Here is a 14,021-nt window from a genome sequence, read left to right as displayed (position 1 = left end):
CAGTTTCAGTTTGAATTTGCATATCAGTAATTGATGGTCTGTTCCACAGTCTGCCCCTGGCCTTGTCTTCACTGATGATATGGAGCTTTTCCATCTTCTCCTTCCACAGATGTAGTCAATTTGATTTCTGTGTGTTCCATCTGGTGAGGTCCATGTGTATAGTCGTCTGTTATGTTGTCTAAAGAAGGTATTTGAAATAAACAATCATTTGTCTTGCAAAAATCTGTCATTCATTCTCCAGCATCATTACTATCACCAAGTCCAAATTTTCCAACTACTGGTCCCTCCTCTTTGCTCCCTACTTTTGCTTTATAAGAATGTGTTCCATCTGGCGAGGTCCATGTGTATAGTCATCTGTTATGCTGTCTAAAGAAGGTATTTGAAATAAACACACATAGCCTTAGAACACATTAACTCTAGCTACTCGCTAGCATGATCCATGCCATTGTTATTTCCTACTTCAGCTATTTCTTCTTGGTGTTCCTTCAGAAATAGTCATTGCTACTGTAAGCACTGGACTGTGAACCACAAAGGCAGCAGTTCAAACCCACTAGTTGTTCCTCAGAAACTGTGCAGGGTTGCTATGAGTTGGAATTGACTCGACGGCACTTAACAAAAACTTTTATGCTGATGGTTGAAAATCTTCACTTCTGCACCAGTAAAAACACATTGCAACAAATGGAGAAGTTGTCCAGGATTTACTTCTGTTTGGACTACCTATCAATGCCCAGCTACCCCTGGCTCCAGCTTTCACTTACAGTGTTGCCAAAAGAACCAAGAGATCTGTGCTGGAGGAAGTGCAGCCAGTGTGCTCCTTGGAGGCCAAGATGTCCAGACTTCATCTATCCTACTTTGGACATATTGTCAGAAGGGACCAGTTTCTGGAGAAGGATATCATGTTTGGTAAGGTGGAGGGTCAGAAAAAAAGAGGAAGACCCCCAGTGGTATGGATTGGCACAGTGGCAGCATCAATGGCCTCAAGCATGGCAACAATTGTGAGGTTAGCCTAGGACCTGGCAGTGTTTTGTTCTGCTGTGCATAGGGTTGCTATGAGTTGGTACAGACTTGATGGCATATAACAACAACAACAGCAATATCACTCTGGCTTTTAGTTCCTTCTTGATTTCATGCATCTGAGGGTCTTCTGTCTTGCTTGCTAATCCAACTATGAATTTTATTAAAAAATGGCTGTATTATAGCCAACAGTTTTAGATATTTGTAGCTTGAAAGATTTCACATTTGTTGAGTTTGCCAAGTAGTCGTTCCTAGAAGCCTAGTCTCTTAGTCCAAGTTATCTAGAGAAGCAAACCACAAATATAAATATAGATGATAGATAGATAGATAGATAGATAGATAGATAGATAGATAGATAGATGTTGTTAAGTGCTGTTGAGTCAGTTCCAACTCATAGCAACTCTGTATAGGGTTTCCGAGGAGTGGCTGGTGAGTTTGAACTGCCAACCTTGAAGTTCAAACCAAACTTGTGGTCCAGTGCTTTATCCTACAGTGGCACACCAAACAGATTTATTTCAAGGAAATGGCTCACACTTGTGAAGTATGTCAAGTCCCAAAATCGTGGGTCCAGTGTTAGGTAGAAATCTTCTCCTGACTCACGAGGTTGGCAGGATTGACAAATCCAAAATCAGTATGTCTGATGGCAGACTGCTGGCTCACAATCCAAGGACCAGAGGTCAGATGATGACCAGCGAATCCAAGATTGAGAGAGAGAGTGAGCTAGCAAGAGAGCTTTTCCAGAACATCTATACAAGGATAAGTCAAAAGGTACTGCTGCAAAAATCACAGAAACCTTTATTAAACAAAGATATCAAAATGTTGAATCTATGCTCCATGTAGGCATATACACTTCTGAAGGTGCTGTTTCCATCTTTCTGACTTTTCTGAAGAATTCTGAGGTCTTTGATTTACATCAAAACAGCAGTTTTGGCACCCTGGAGGGACTCAAAACATGTTCTTTTTAAATGTTCTTTGAAGTTTGGGAATTAAAAGAAGTCTGAATGGGGCAAGATCATGGCTGTAGTAAGCTGGGGTAACACTTCCCAATAAAATTCTCATAGGGCACCCTTGCTACTCATGAAGAAAAACAGGCTTATTGCCATGATAAAAATAATAATAATAAGCTAAACTTTCCAGGTATTTTTCTCACCAATGTGGTTTTTCAGCTTTCTTAAAACATCTTCCTAATAAGCCCCACAATCATCCCGCATCCTTAAAGAAAATCCATCAAGATCATCCACTTGGAATTCAAAAAGCACTCCCTGTAACCTTCTGAGCTGATCTATCTGCCTTGAATTGATCTTGCCCAGGAGATCTCCTCTGAAACCACTGTTTTGACTGGATCTTTTCCCAAAGGCACCCTAGTGAGACTGTTGTTTGTTGTTGGTAGGTGCCATTGAGTTGGTTCTGACCCATAACAACACTGTATACACTGTATAGGGGTTCTGAGGAGCAGTTGGTGAGCTTGAACTGGAGACCATGCAGTTCAAGCTGACTTTGCAGTCCAGTGCATTAACCCACAGCGCCACATCAGGGCTTGGTGTATTTACAGGTTCCTCATGAGCACAACTAGGAATACTCATTCTCTGCAATGTTGTCCTTAAGTTGTCATTATCCACACAGTTGAAAGCCTTTGCATAGTCAAGAAAGCACAGGTAAACGGCTAGTTCTCACGTCATTGATAAAGGTTTGGGGTAAGAGGTACACTGGAAGGAAGAGAGAGGTCTAGGGGCTTGGAGCTAAAGGAAAGCTTAGATGTGTTCACTGTGCCTGTACTGAGGACTGATGGTCTTATCTATGTAATACAATAATAATAATAAAAACAAAATGAAAGGAATACAATATTAGATAGCCAGAAAAATAAACAAATCTATCGTGGAAGAATACAGCTGAAATAATCTTTAAAAGAAGGATGGTGAGACTTGATCTCATGTACTTTGGACAAGTCATCAGGAGGGCCCAATCCCTGGAGAAGGACATCATGCTTGATAAGTAAAGGGCCAGTGAAAAAGAGGAAGACTCTCAATGAAATTGATGGACACATTGGCTGCAACAATGGACTTGAATGTAGAAATGATTGTGAGGCTGGTGCAGGACCAGGCAGTGTTTCATTCTGTTGGACATAGGGTCACTGTGAGTGAGAACTGACATCAGAGAACCGAACAGCACCAAAAACAACAAGACTTGGAGCTAGTGCAGTCCAGATCATTGCAAGTTCCATGGCTTGTCCATGAATATCAGTTACTGAAGTGAAATGAAGGTAGGCAGAGGCAGAGTCCAGAGGTGGAGGCTCTGGGATGTTAGTATAGTACCGTTATTTGTGGAGACTTGTTGAGGAAACAGACACCGTGTTAAAATCTTCAGTGCTCAGAGAAACACCAGAATTAGATGTAACAGAACCAGACCCAAGCCATGATATTTTCAATAGCCTCATATGCATGTGAAGGTTGGAAACTGAATAAGGAATACTGTAGAGGAATTGATGCATTTGAGTTACAGTGTTAGAGAAGAATATTAAAAGTACCATGGACTTCGGAAGACCAAACAAATCTGTGTTGGAAGAAATATAATCTGAATGCTCCTTACAAGCCAAGATGGTCAGATTTCATCTTTTGTACTTCAGATATGTTATCAGGAGGGACCAGTCGCTGGAGAAGGACATCATGTTTGGTAAACTGGAGGGTCAGAGAAAAACACGGAGACCCCATTGAGATGGACTGGCACAGTGGCAGCAGCAATGGGCTCAAACATAACAACAATCGTGAGGTTGATGCAGAACTGGGCAGTATTTCGTTCTGTTGTGCATAAGGTCGCTATGAGTCAGAACTGACTCAATAGCACCTGACAATAAACGGCAAGTATTTGAATTGGGCAGCATCAAACTAAAAGTATTGGGAAGGTGCTCTGAAGAGGAGATAGGAAAACAAGTTATCCAAGTATAGGTGGATTTGGCCTGTGCAGTCACCTAAGGGTTCTTGTAAATTCCATTCATGGAGATAGAGTAGAGCAGGTGCAGGGCTTCAGGGTAGCAGTTGTAAAAACAGTCACTAAAGACATGCCATACTTCCTGAAACTCAAATTCCAGTCATACCCAGGAAGTTCTGGTACTCAAAACCAACTATGCAGAGATAGTTCTCCTAAAGACATCAATGCCTGAGGCATAATGGTCTCCACTAAACTGCTTACCAGGTTTTGTTTGACCTCAAGATGACTTTGGGAAAACAAGTGCCTTCAAGGTCCAAAGTTCAAAAGACTCCATGGACCCCAGAAATCTGGATTGCTTCTCAACTGCAAGTCAGAAACACAAGAAGGCAAAGCTATGATGATAGCAGGTGAGTCGTCATGGTAGTGAATTTCATGTGTGAACTTGGCCAGGTTGTGGTGCTCAGTGGTTTGATGAAACATTAGTCAAGATACTGCCATGAAGAGGAGAGGGGGAGACTGTACAATGGCCCCAGACCCCTGGTTCTCCACATATGATTCTACTTGTCACATTGCCCAACAAATTGCTGAGAAAAGTCAAGAGCGAAATCAGTATGAAAGAAATGGTGAAAATACAACAAAACTTAGGGTGACAATCAGAACTTTTTTGTAGAATCTGAAGGAAAAGATCACCCTTTTGAAGGACTTATTGCTAAGAGCTTTGTCAACACATCAGATAACCCAGCTTGAAGGGGACTGAAGACAGAACCTACTGGATGATCTTGTAACTTGAGAAAGACTACTTCTGGCATCCTTTAAAAATGAGGGTTCAGAACAAGACTAATGGGGCTCAGTCTCATGACTGGAGGAGCTAAGTGAAGAGCGCCCAACCCTTGGCTCCTTGATGAGCCAGAGTAGACAAGAGGCTTAGGTTTTGATGACTTCCGGCTCCAGCAGCAGAGAATTATCCAAGAAGAGGATGCAGGCCTTGATGCCCTCTCCTCCATCATAAGTTGCCAAAAACAAATGGGGTAGGAAATTTGCAACGAATTGGATGAACAAAATGAGATCATCGATGACCTCACTAGCCTGGTGGAGAACACAGACAAGAAGCTGTGCACTGAAACCAGGCTTGTGAATTTGGTGGACAGAAAGTCGACATCATGTGGGATGATTATGGCGATTTTATTGCTACTCATGGCTATTGTGGTGCTTGGAGTCTGGCCCACCAGCTAAGGGCAGTGAAGGGACCAGCAGCAGCTACACCCGCCAACACCAGATGAAGACCCAGCATCCTCCTGCTACCCATAGCCTGCCCTCAATAAATGCCCTCTGCTCTCAAAAAAAAAAAAAAAAAGATACTGCCGTGAAGATATTTTATCAATGAGATCATCATTTGTTATGCCCGATCCTAAGTAAGAAAATCATACTTGATTGTGAGTGGGCTTCATCCACAGTTGAAGGCCTAAAGAAGAGAAAGTTAAAGTTTCCTAAGAGAAGGGATTCTACCTCAAAATGTAACATAGAATTTCTTCCAAATCCCCAGCCTGCTGGCCTGCTCTAAAGATTACAGACTCAAAACTGTATCAACTATTAGCTGAATTTTCAGCACTGGCCTGCGCTACAGATTTCAGACTTGTTCCCACAATCGCATGAGCCAGTTCCTTAAAATAAATCTCTCTTTACACACACATATACACGCACATAGACATAAGTCAAAAAGTATTGCTACAGAATCATGGAAACATTTATTAAGTGAAAATATTAAAGTATGAAGCTATTGTCCATTGATGTATCTACCATTCAGATCTTTACACTTCAGAAGGTGGTGTTTTCATCTCTCTAACCCTTCCCATAAAGAACATGAAGACGATCATACATGAAGAAATCCAAAGGTTATTAAATAGACAGGAAAGGAAGACTGAACCAAAGTGGATGTTATAAGAGACTTTAAAACTTGTTCTTGAATGTACAGAAACTAAAGCAACCAGAAGAAATGAGGAAGTAAAAAAGCAAACAAAAACTTTCAGAGGGCAGTTCAAGAAGGCAAAGTGTTACAACAAAATGTGCAAAGACCTGGAGTTAGAACCTCAAAAGCGTTCCTAGTTCTGTTTCTCAAGCTGAAAGAATTAAAGGAAGAAGTCAAGCCTTGAGTTATAGCATTGAAGGATTCTATGAGGAGTGTACTGGCTCTGTAGGACAGCACTAGACTGCTAACCACAAGGTTGGTCATTTTAGTCCACCAGCTGTTCCATGGAGTAAAGATGAAGCTTTTTGCTCCCACAAGGATTTATAGTTTTAGAAGCCTTATACAGGGTCTCTATGAGTCACATGTGATTAGATGGCACTTAACAACAATGGGCAAATCTTTGAATGATGTAGGAAGCATCAAAAGAAGATGGAAAGAATACACAGAGTCACGGTACCAAAAAGACTTGGTCAATGTTCAACCATTTCAAGACAGACCATATGATCAAGAACTGATGGTATTGAAGTAAGAAATCCAAACCGTATTGAAGGCATTCGATAAAAACAAGACTCCAATAATTAATGGATACAGATTAAAATGTTGTAACGCTGGAGATGATGTCTAATCTATATAAAGTAATTCAGAAGAAACCTCCAACCAATTGGAAAAGATCCACATTTGTGCTCATTAAAAAGAGAAGTGACTCAAAGGAATGTGGAAATAATCAAACAGTTTCACTAGTATCAAATGCTAGTAAAATTTTGATGAAGATAATTTAAAAAATGATTGAAACAGTACATCAACAGGGAGCTGCCAGAATGTCAAGCCAGATTCAGAAGAGGACATGAAACTAAAAGATACCATTGTTGATCAGACGGATCTTGACTGAAAGCAGAGGATATCAAAAAGAAGTTTACTTTTGCTTTATTGACTACGCAGACATTTGACTGTGTGGATCATAAACTATGGATAATATTGTGAAGAATCGGTATTCCAGAATGCTCATAAGGAATCTGTTCATAGGCCAAGATGCAGTCATTAGAAGAGAACAAGGAGATTCTGAATGGTTTAAAATCAGGAAAGGTGTGTGTAAGGGCTACATCCTCCCAACATAACCATTCAGTCTGTATGCTGAGCAGGTTAAGAAAGAAGCCGGGTTATATGAAGAAGAATGTGGCATCAGGATTGATTGAAAACTCATTAACAACCTGTGATACACAACTAACACAACCTTGCTTGCTGAAGCAAAGAGGACTGAGGGTAATCAAAGACCACAGCCTTCGATATGGGTTGCATCTCAATGTAAAAAAACCAACAGCCTCACAACTAGATTAGTGAATAACTTCGTGATAAGTGGAGAAAAGATCGAAGTTGTCTAAGACTTCATTTTACTTGGATCTACAACCAACACTCATGGAAGCAGCAATCAAGGAATCAAACTTATTTATTTATTTTTGCTGCACAAGAACTCTTTCAAGTGTTAAAGAGCAAAGATATCAGTTTGAGGACTAAGGTGTGCCTGAGCCAAGGCATGGTATTTTCAGTCATCTCACATACATTTGAAAGCTGGACAATTAATAAGCTAGACCATAAAACAATCTATGCATTTGAATTATAGTGTTGGAGAAGAATATTGGCAGTATCATGGACTGCCAAAAGAACCAACGGGTCTGACTTGGAATATGTACAGCCAGAGAGCTCTCTCACCGTTTGGATTATCAAGAGGGACCAGTCCGTGGAGGAGGACACCAGTTACGGGGGGCACCAGTCCCTGGAGATGGACATCATGTTCAGAAAAGTAGAGGAATTCAATTTTGGTGCCACAGTCTCCTTGATATAATGCAGCTTCTGGGATTATTTGCTCAGCACAACCCTGGGGCACACCTTTCCCGAGTTTAAATCAAAGAGGGAGCATCCCAACGAGCTGGACTGACACAGTGGCAGCAACAATGGATTCAAACATAACAACAATTGTACAGAGGGTGCAGAACCAGGCAGTTTTCCTTCTGTTGTGCAGTGTCCTTCACAGGGTCGCTATGAGTCACAGTGGATTTGATGGGACCTGACAAACCACATTAACCCTTCTTCGGAAGAGTCCTTTGTTGTTTGATTTGCACTGTTTCAAAGAACACAAAACCAAAACAGTTTGGGCATCCTTAAGGATGCCAAATAATTTTCCTCTTCATTGTTCTTGAGTGTTGAGAACAAAAAGATCATTTTTTGTTGTTGTTAAGTGCCGTCGAGTCGGTTCCGACCCATAGCGACCCTGTACAAGGTTTCCGAGGGTGTAAATCTTTACGGGAGTAGAAAGCCTCATCTTTCTCCCGCGGAGCGGCTGGTAGTTTCGAACTGCTGACCGTGAGATTAGCAGCCCGATTCATAACCACTACATAGCTGCCCCAACAACATTCTAGTAGAACAGCTCCTGCTACCTTGGAAGAATGAGCAGGTGTGTTGTCATGAAGGAAAACAATTTCTCAGTGCCCATTCCTGACCTTCACTTACCAATGAAGCTTTCCATTGTCTTGAAAGTTCTTCATAATAACCCCCGCTGATCATCTCATGACCTCTGAGAAAATCTATTAAGATTTCCCCCTTGGGAATCCCCCCAAAACAGTTACCCAAGCTGACCTCACTGCCTTTAGTTTCACTGGCCCAGAAGATCCCCTATAAAGTCACTGTTTTGATTAGACCTTTTTTTGAAGGCACTGTAAGGAGATTTTGACAAAGTTTATTACTGAGAGAACTGTCTTCAGCCTTTCACAGATTACATAGACATGTTAAAGCATGTTTTGTTTACAATAAACCTGTGCAGGTCAGTTTGAGGACTAAGGTGCACCTGACCCAAGCCATGGCATTTTCAATAACTTCATATGTATGTGAAAATTGGACTGTGAATAAAGAAGACTGTAGAAGAATTGATGCATTTGAGTTACGGTGTTAGAGAAGAATACTGAAAGTATAATGGCCTGCTAGAAGAACAAACACGTCTGTGTTGGAAAAAGTACAGTCAGAATATTCCTTAGAAGTCAAGATGGTGAGACTTCATCTCTCACACTTGGACATGTTATCAGGAGGGACCAGTCCGTGGAGGAGGACAACATGCTAGGTAAAGTGGAGGGTCAGCGAAGAAGAGGATGATCCCCAATGAGATGGACTGACACAGGGGCAGCAGTAATGGGCTTGAATGTAGCAGTGATTGTGAGATTATCCCAGCACTAGACAGTGTTTCCTTCTGTTGTGCATAAAGTTGCTCTGAGTTGGTATGGACTCGATGGCACCTAACAACAGCAACAAAGTATGAATCAGAACCCTAGTAGCAATACTTTTTTACTTAGCCCCATGAGTGTTTGTGTGTGTGTTATATCCCTAGGTGGCATGGTTTATGCTGGATAGTTAATTTTAAGGGTATGAGTTGGAACCCAATACCAAGTACACCAGTACCAAGAAAGAGCTGGAGATCTGCTCCCCTAAAGACCACAGCCCAGAACACCCAATGGAAGTGAACTTGTTTGCTTTCAAGTGCATGGACGGTATTATTAATGATGGTGGGATACTTTGGAAAAAGAAAGCCATAGCTTGTCACACAAGTTGAAGAATGTAACCAGCTTTGCTGAAGAGTGAGTACAAGTAAAAAGGGATGAAATGTTTAATGTGTTGTGTCTATATTGCAATACTAAGAGCAAAACAGCCCTATGAAGCACAGTTCTACTCCATGATAATAGGAGCTGCCATGAGCCATAATTAGCACAACTGTAACATTGGATTGTTATTCTGCCAAACCCTGACTGATAACAACCTCGGAGGTCCCTGGTAAGGTTGCTCCAGTCAGGGACAATGGGGACTAACTTTTGCTCTAGTCAGTAAGCAGCTGAAAATTACTCCAGTAATTTCTTCTCTGCCGACATTCCCCCAAGGACCATTAGCATAATGAATCAGAAGAGAAGCAGTAAGCTCAAATGCTTCCATGTTTATCAGTGAAGATGGTAAGGGTTTGATTACGGTGATGTGACAACAGCACCATCTTTTCTCTCTCCGTTCTTTTCAAGCCTTGGGGAACCTAAAATGTCAACTCAAGAAATTAAAATATCTATGACTCTATCTATCTATCTATCTATCTATCTATCTATCTATCTATCTATCTATCTATCTATCTATGTGTATATATATATATATGCATACACTCGAGGGGGCTTCAAATAGTTCATGTAAAGGTGGAATGGAAGGACACGATGGATTTTTTTTCATGGACTTTTTGAAAATCCTTCATGTATATGTATTATTTTTCACTTAAAAGGTGAAAGTATACATCTGTTTTGAAACATGATTTTTAGCCTTTTTGTTTCAATAATTATCCTTATCAAATATGAAATCAAGTTGCTGTTGTTTAATGTCTGTTCTCAAAACACAGGCCAACATCAGGATATGAAGACAGAATTTCAACCGAACCCTTTTTCATTTCATCACCCAAAAGTTCACTGACTTTTTCCCCAGGTCCACCTTTCTCTGACCAGGCATTGAAAGAAGAAAATTAGGCCATTAGGTCATCTCTGAGGATATTTAATATACTTGCATAACTTCTTTCCCCAAAACTTATAAATCATTCCTCCAATCATCAATTTCAACCACTTTTTCTCAGCTTGGTTCTCACCCACCCTCCCTCTTTCTGCATTATAAGACTGAAATGTCTTCACTCTTCAAGTTCTTGTCATGGTAACCCACAGATGTTCAGGCTAAAGATTTATTCTGAGATATGAAATGCTAATTTTTATGACTACAACCTACTGGTCTTTATTGAGAAAGAAGTTGAGCCTACAAAATGACTTTTTGATGCAAAATTCTGAATGTTTTTAGTATCCTCTGTCATTAAACCACTGATTTCACTGGGTTGAAGTGGTTGCAAAGGGAGCAGAGATCCAAATTGAAATACACAGGTAAAGAGAATGAATGGAGTCATGTGTCTGTCCCTGTACCTGGACCTAGACACACACACGCATGTTCATAAGATGACAAAGTCATTGAGCGCCCCAGACATGCTCTTGCTATACCCATGAGATCAAGAGGCAATCTTTCCTTTACGTTGAGTTCAAAGCAGTGCTATAATCTCCAGTTGAATGCTTCCTTTCTTCTACAATTGTTCAAGTCAATAGACACTACTAGCTGCACTGCGTCTGTTGGATATTAGCTTCTTAAGATGTCAATTGGTCTTAGACTAACACTGACTGAAAAGAAGGATGCACGACAATGTGTTTATTGTTTATACACCTTTCTGCTGTGGGTCATTTAGGCTGCTTCTATCTTTTGGCTATTGGTGAACAGTGCTTCTTTGAACAACAGAAAACAACAAGTGTTGATGTGGACACATAGAGAATGGAAACCTTTCTGGTTGTTGTTGTTGTGAAGTGCCATCGAGTCGATTCCAACCCAGAGTGACATTGTATAGGGCTTTCGAGGAGCAGCTGGTGAGCTTGAACTGCTGACTTTGCAGTTCAGATGGCTTTGCAGTCTGGCACATTAACCCACAGCGCCACACTAGGACTCCATCCATTTCTGGTGGGATTGTAAAATGGTGCAGCAGCTATGGAGTACTACTTAAGCATAAAGAGAAAACCATGTTACAACAGAGGTTTACCTAGGAAACAAGATGCTGAGTAAAATCAATCAATCATAAAGAGATAAATGCTGTAAGATCCTTTTATATGAAACATCTAGAACAGGCAGAGTGCATGAAGAGCAGTTGATTAGTTATCAGAAGCAGATGGGGCGGTAAAGAAGGATGAGATGTTTGCTGTTGCTGTTGTTGTTGTTAGGTGCCATCCAGTTGGTTCTGACTCATAGTGACTCTATCCTCAACAGAGCAAAACACCACCCAGCCCTTCTCCAACCTCACAACCATTGCTATGTTTGAACCCATTGCTGCTGTCACTGTACCTATCCATCTTATTGGGGATCCTCCCCTTTACCAAGCATGATGTCCTTCTCCAGTCCCTCCTGACAATATGTGCAAAGTATGAGAGATGAAGTCTGGCCATCCTGGCCTCCAAGGAGCACTCTGGCTGTACTTCTTCCAACACAGATCTATTTGTTCTTTGGGTGGTCCATGGTACTTTCAATATTCTCATCCAACACCATAACTCAAATACATCAATTCTTCTATGGTTGTTGTTGTTAGATGCTGTCAAGTCAGTTCTGATTCTTCCTGACCCAGTGGACAATAGAACAAACACTGCCCTGTCCTGCACCATCCTCTCAATTGATGTGCTTGAGCCCATTGTTGCTCTCACTGTGTCAGTCCATCTCAGGGGAGGGGAAGAGTCTCCCTCTTTTTTGCTGGCTCTCCACTTTATCAAGCAAGATGTCCTTCTCTAGTCCCTCTTGACAATATGTTCAAAGTATGAGAGATGAAGTCTGGCCATCCTGGTTTCCAAGGAGCATTCTGGCTGTACTTCTTCCAACACAGATCTGTTTGTTCTTATGGAAGTTCATGGTACTTTCAGTATTCTCCTCCAACACCATAGTTCAAATGCATCAATTCTTCTATAGTCTTCCTTATTCACTGTTCAACTTTCACATGCAAATGACAAGTTGTTAGGGTGCTGAACTTCAGTGAAAGGAAGTATGAAAGTCTGGAAAGGGATGTAGTATGATTACACAACATGATAAGTGTTAGTTGAGATCATCGATTTGTCCATGTGAAAAATATTGAACAGCAAATGTCTTGTTACATATGCATTTATCACAATGAAAACATTGCAAATAAACTTTAAAAAAAAATGAAAGTGGGGGGCACAGAACTAGGATTTCTGTCATTCATGTTTCTGAAATTTCTGAAATGTAATATTAACCTGGTTCAACATGCTTCTGGACTGTGGAGCTTAGGAACCTTTTGTATGCCCACATTGGGCGTATAAATGGAGTCTTTAAGTGGAGCTTTTTCCCAAGTACTTTTGATCACAGATCCCCTTTGTTCTGAGCAGAATCTCATGGGTCTAGTATGTTCTTTAGTTGTACTTTGAAAGATCTGCTTGCAAGGACTCTCTCTACCTCTTTTTAAAAAAAACTTTTTTTTATTGTGAATTATGTGATAGTTTACATAGGAGAACATTAGTTTTACATTCATTCTATCTTATATCATTTCTCTCTACCTCTTAGTGGAGCAAGTCAGATAATAAACAAGCAAGCAAATGTACAAACACAAGTGGGGTCTTCCAATGGTTCATGGAGAAATGGAATTAAGGTCTTGGATAGAGTGAAAGAAAATGTGGAAGAAAACTCAAAATCATAAAAAACAAAGACCAGGCTTGCTGGCCAGACAGAGACTGATGGAACCTCCATGACTCTGGGCCCTGGCCAACCTTCAGGTCTGAAACTGAACCTACCCAAGCAATGGATAAGTCTACAGGGGGGATAACAACACGAGTGAGGTCCCACACACAGAATGGTCAGCCATTCAAGATCAAAAGAGCAGCATTTATCCAAGGGCAACATTCCCATTCCGTTCAGCAGGGTGGGGAAGAAGGCAGAACGCAAACAAGAACCACAGGGAAGAAGAGGGGTAAGTGAGCTGACGTACATGGAGGGAATTACAACCCTTGAGACGAAATAAAGTCTAGGCTTTGTTGGACATAAAACTAATGATTTGCTCTGCAAACCATCACTCAGTTCACAATAAAAAAGTTGTTTGCTTGTTTGCTTTTTTTAAAAGGAAGATAGAATTAAAGGATAAGGGAATGTTGCCACAAAATTTTGAAGCATGTGTGTATGGTGCTATGGGATAAAACACTGGATGGCAATGTCAGTTTCAACCACAAGATTGGTGGTTGCAACTCACCAGCTGCTCCTTGGAAACCCTATACAGGGTCGCTATGGGTCGGAATCGACTCGACGGCCTTTAATAACAACAACAAATAAATATGTGTGTGTGTGTGTTTGTGTGTGTGTGGTGGCTGTGTGCTGTGGAGTCAGTTCCGACTCACAGAGACCCTGTACAGGGTTTCCGAGGCTGTAAATCTTTACAGGAGCAGAAAGCCTCATCTTTCTCCCACTGAACAGCTGGTAGTTTTGAACTGCTGACACTGAGATTAGCAGCCCAATTTGTAACCACTATGCTACCAGA

The 14,021-nt window shown here is 41.0% G+C and overlaps 1 pseudogene; it reads left to right on the top strand.

Moving 5' to 3' along the window:
* The first annotated feature begins 4,462 nt into the window (after nucleotides 1-4,462).
* Nucleotides 4,463-5,172, top strand: LOC102813567 (annotated as a pseudogene).
* The last annotated feature ends 8,849 nt before the right edge of the window (nucleotides 5,173-14,021 follow it).

This window comes from Chrysochloris asiatica, unplaced genomic scaffold (assembly GCF_000296735.1).
Source record: "Chrysochloris asiatica unplaced genomic scaffold, ChrAsi1.0 scaffold00096, whole genome shotgun sequence".
NCBI classification, from domain to species: Eukaryota; Metazoa; Chordata; class Mammalia; order Afrosoricida; family Chrysochloridae; genus Chrysochloris; species Chrysochloris asiatica.
Note: the sequence above shows the minus strand (reverse complement) of the source record. Positions and strands in the feature narration are given on the sequence as shown.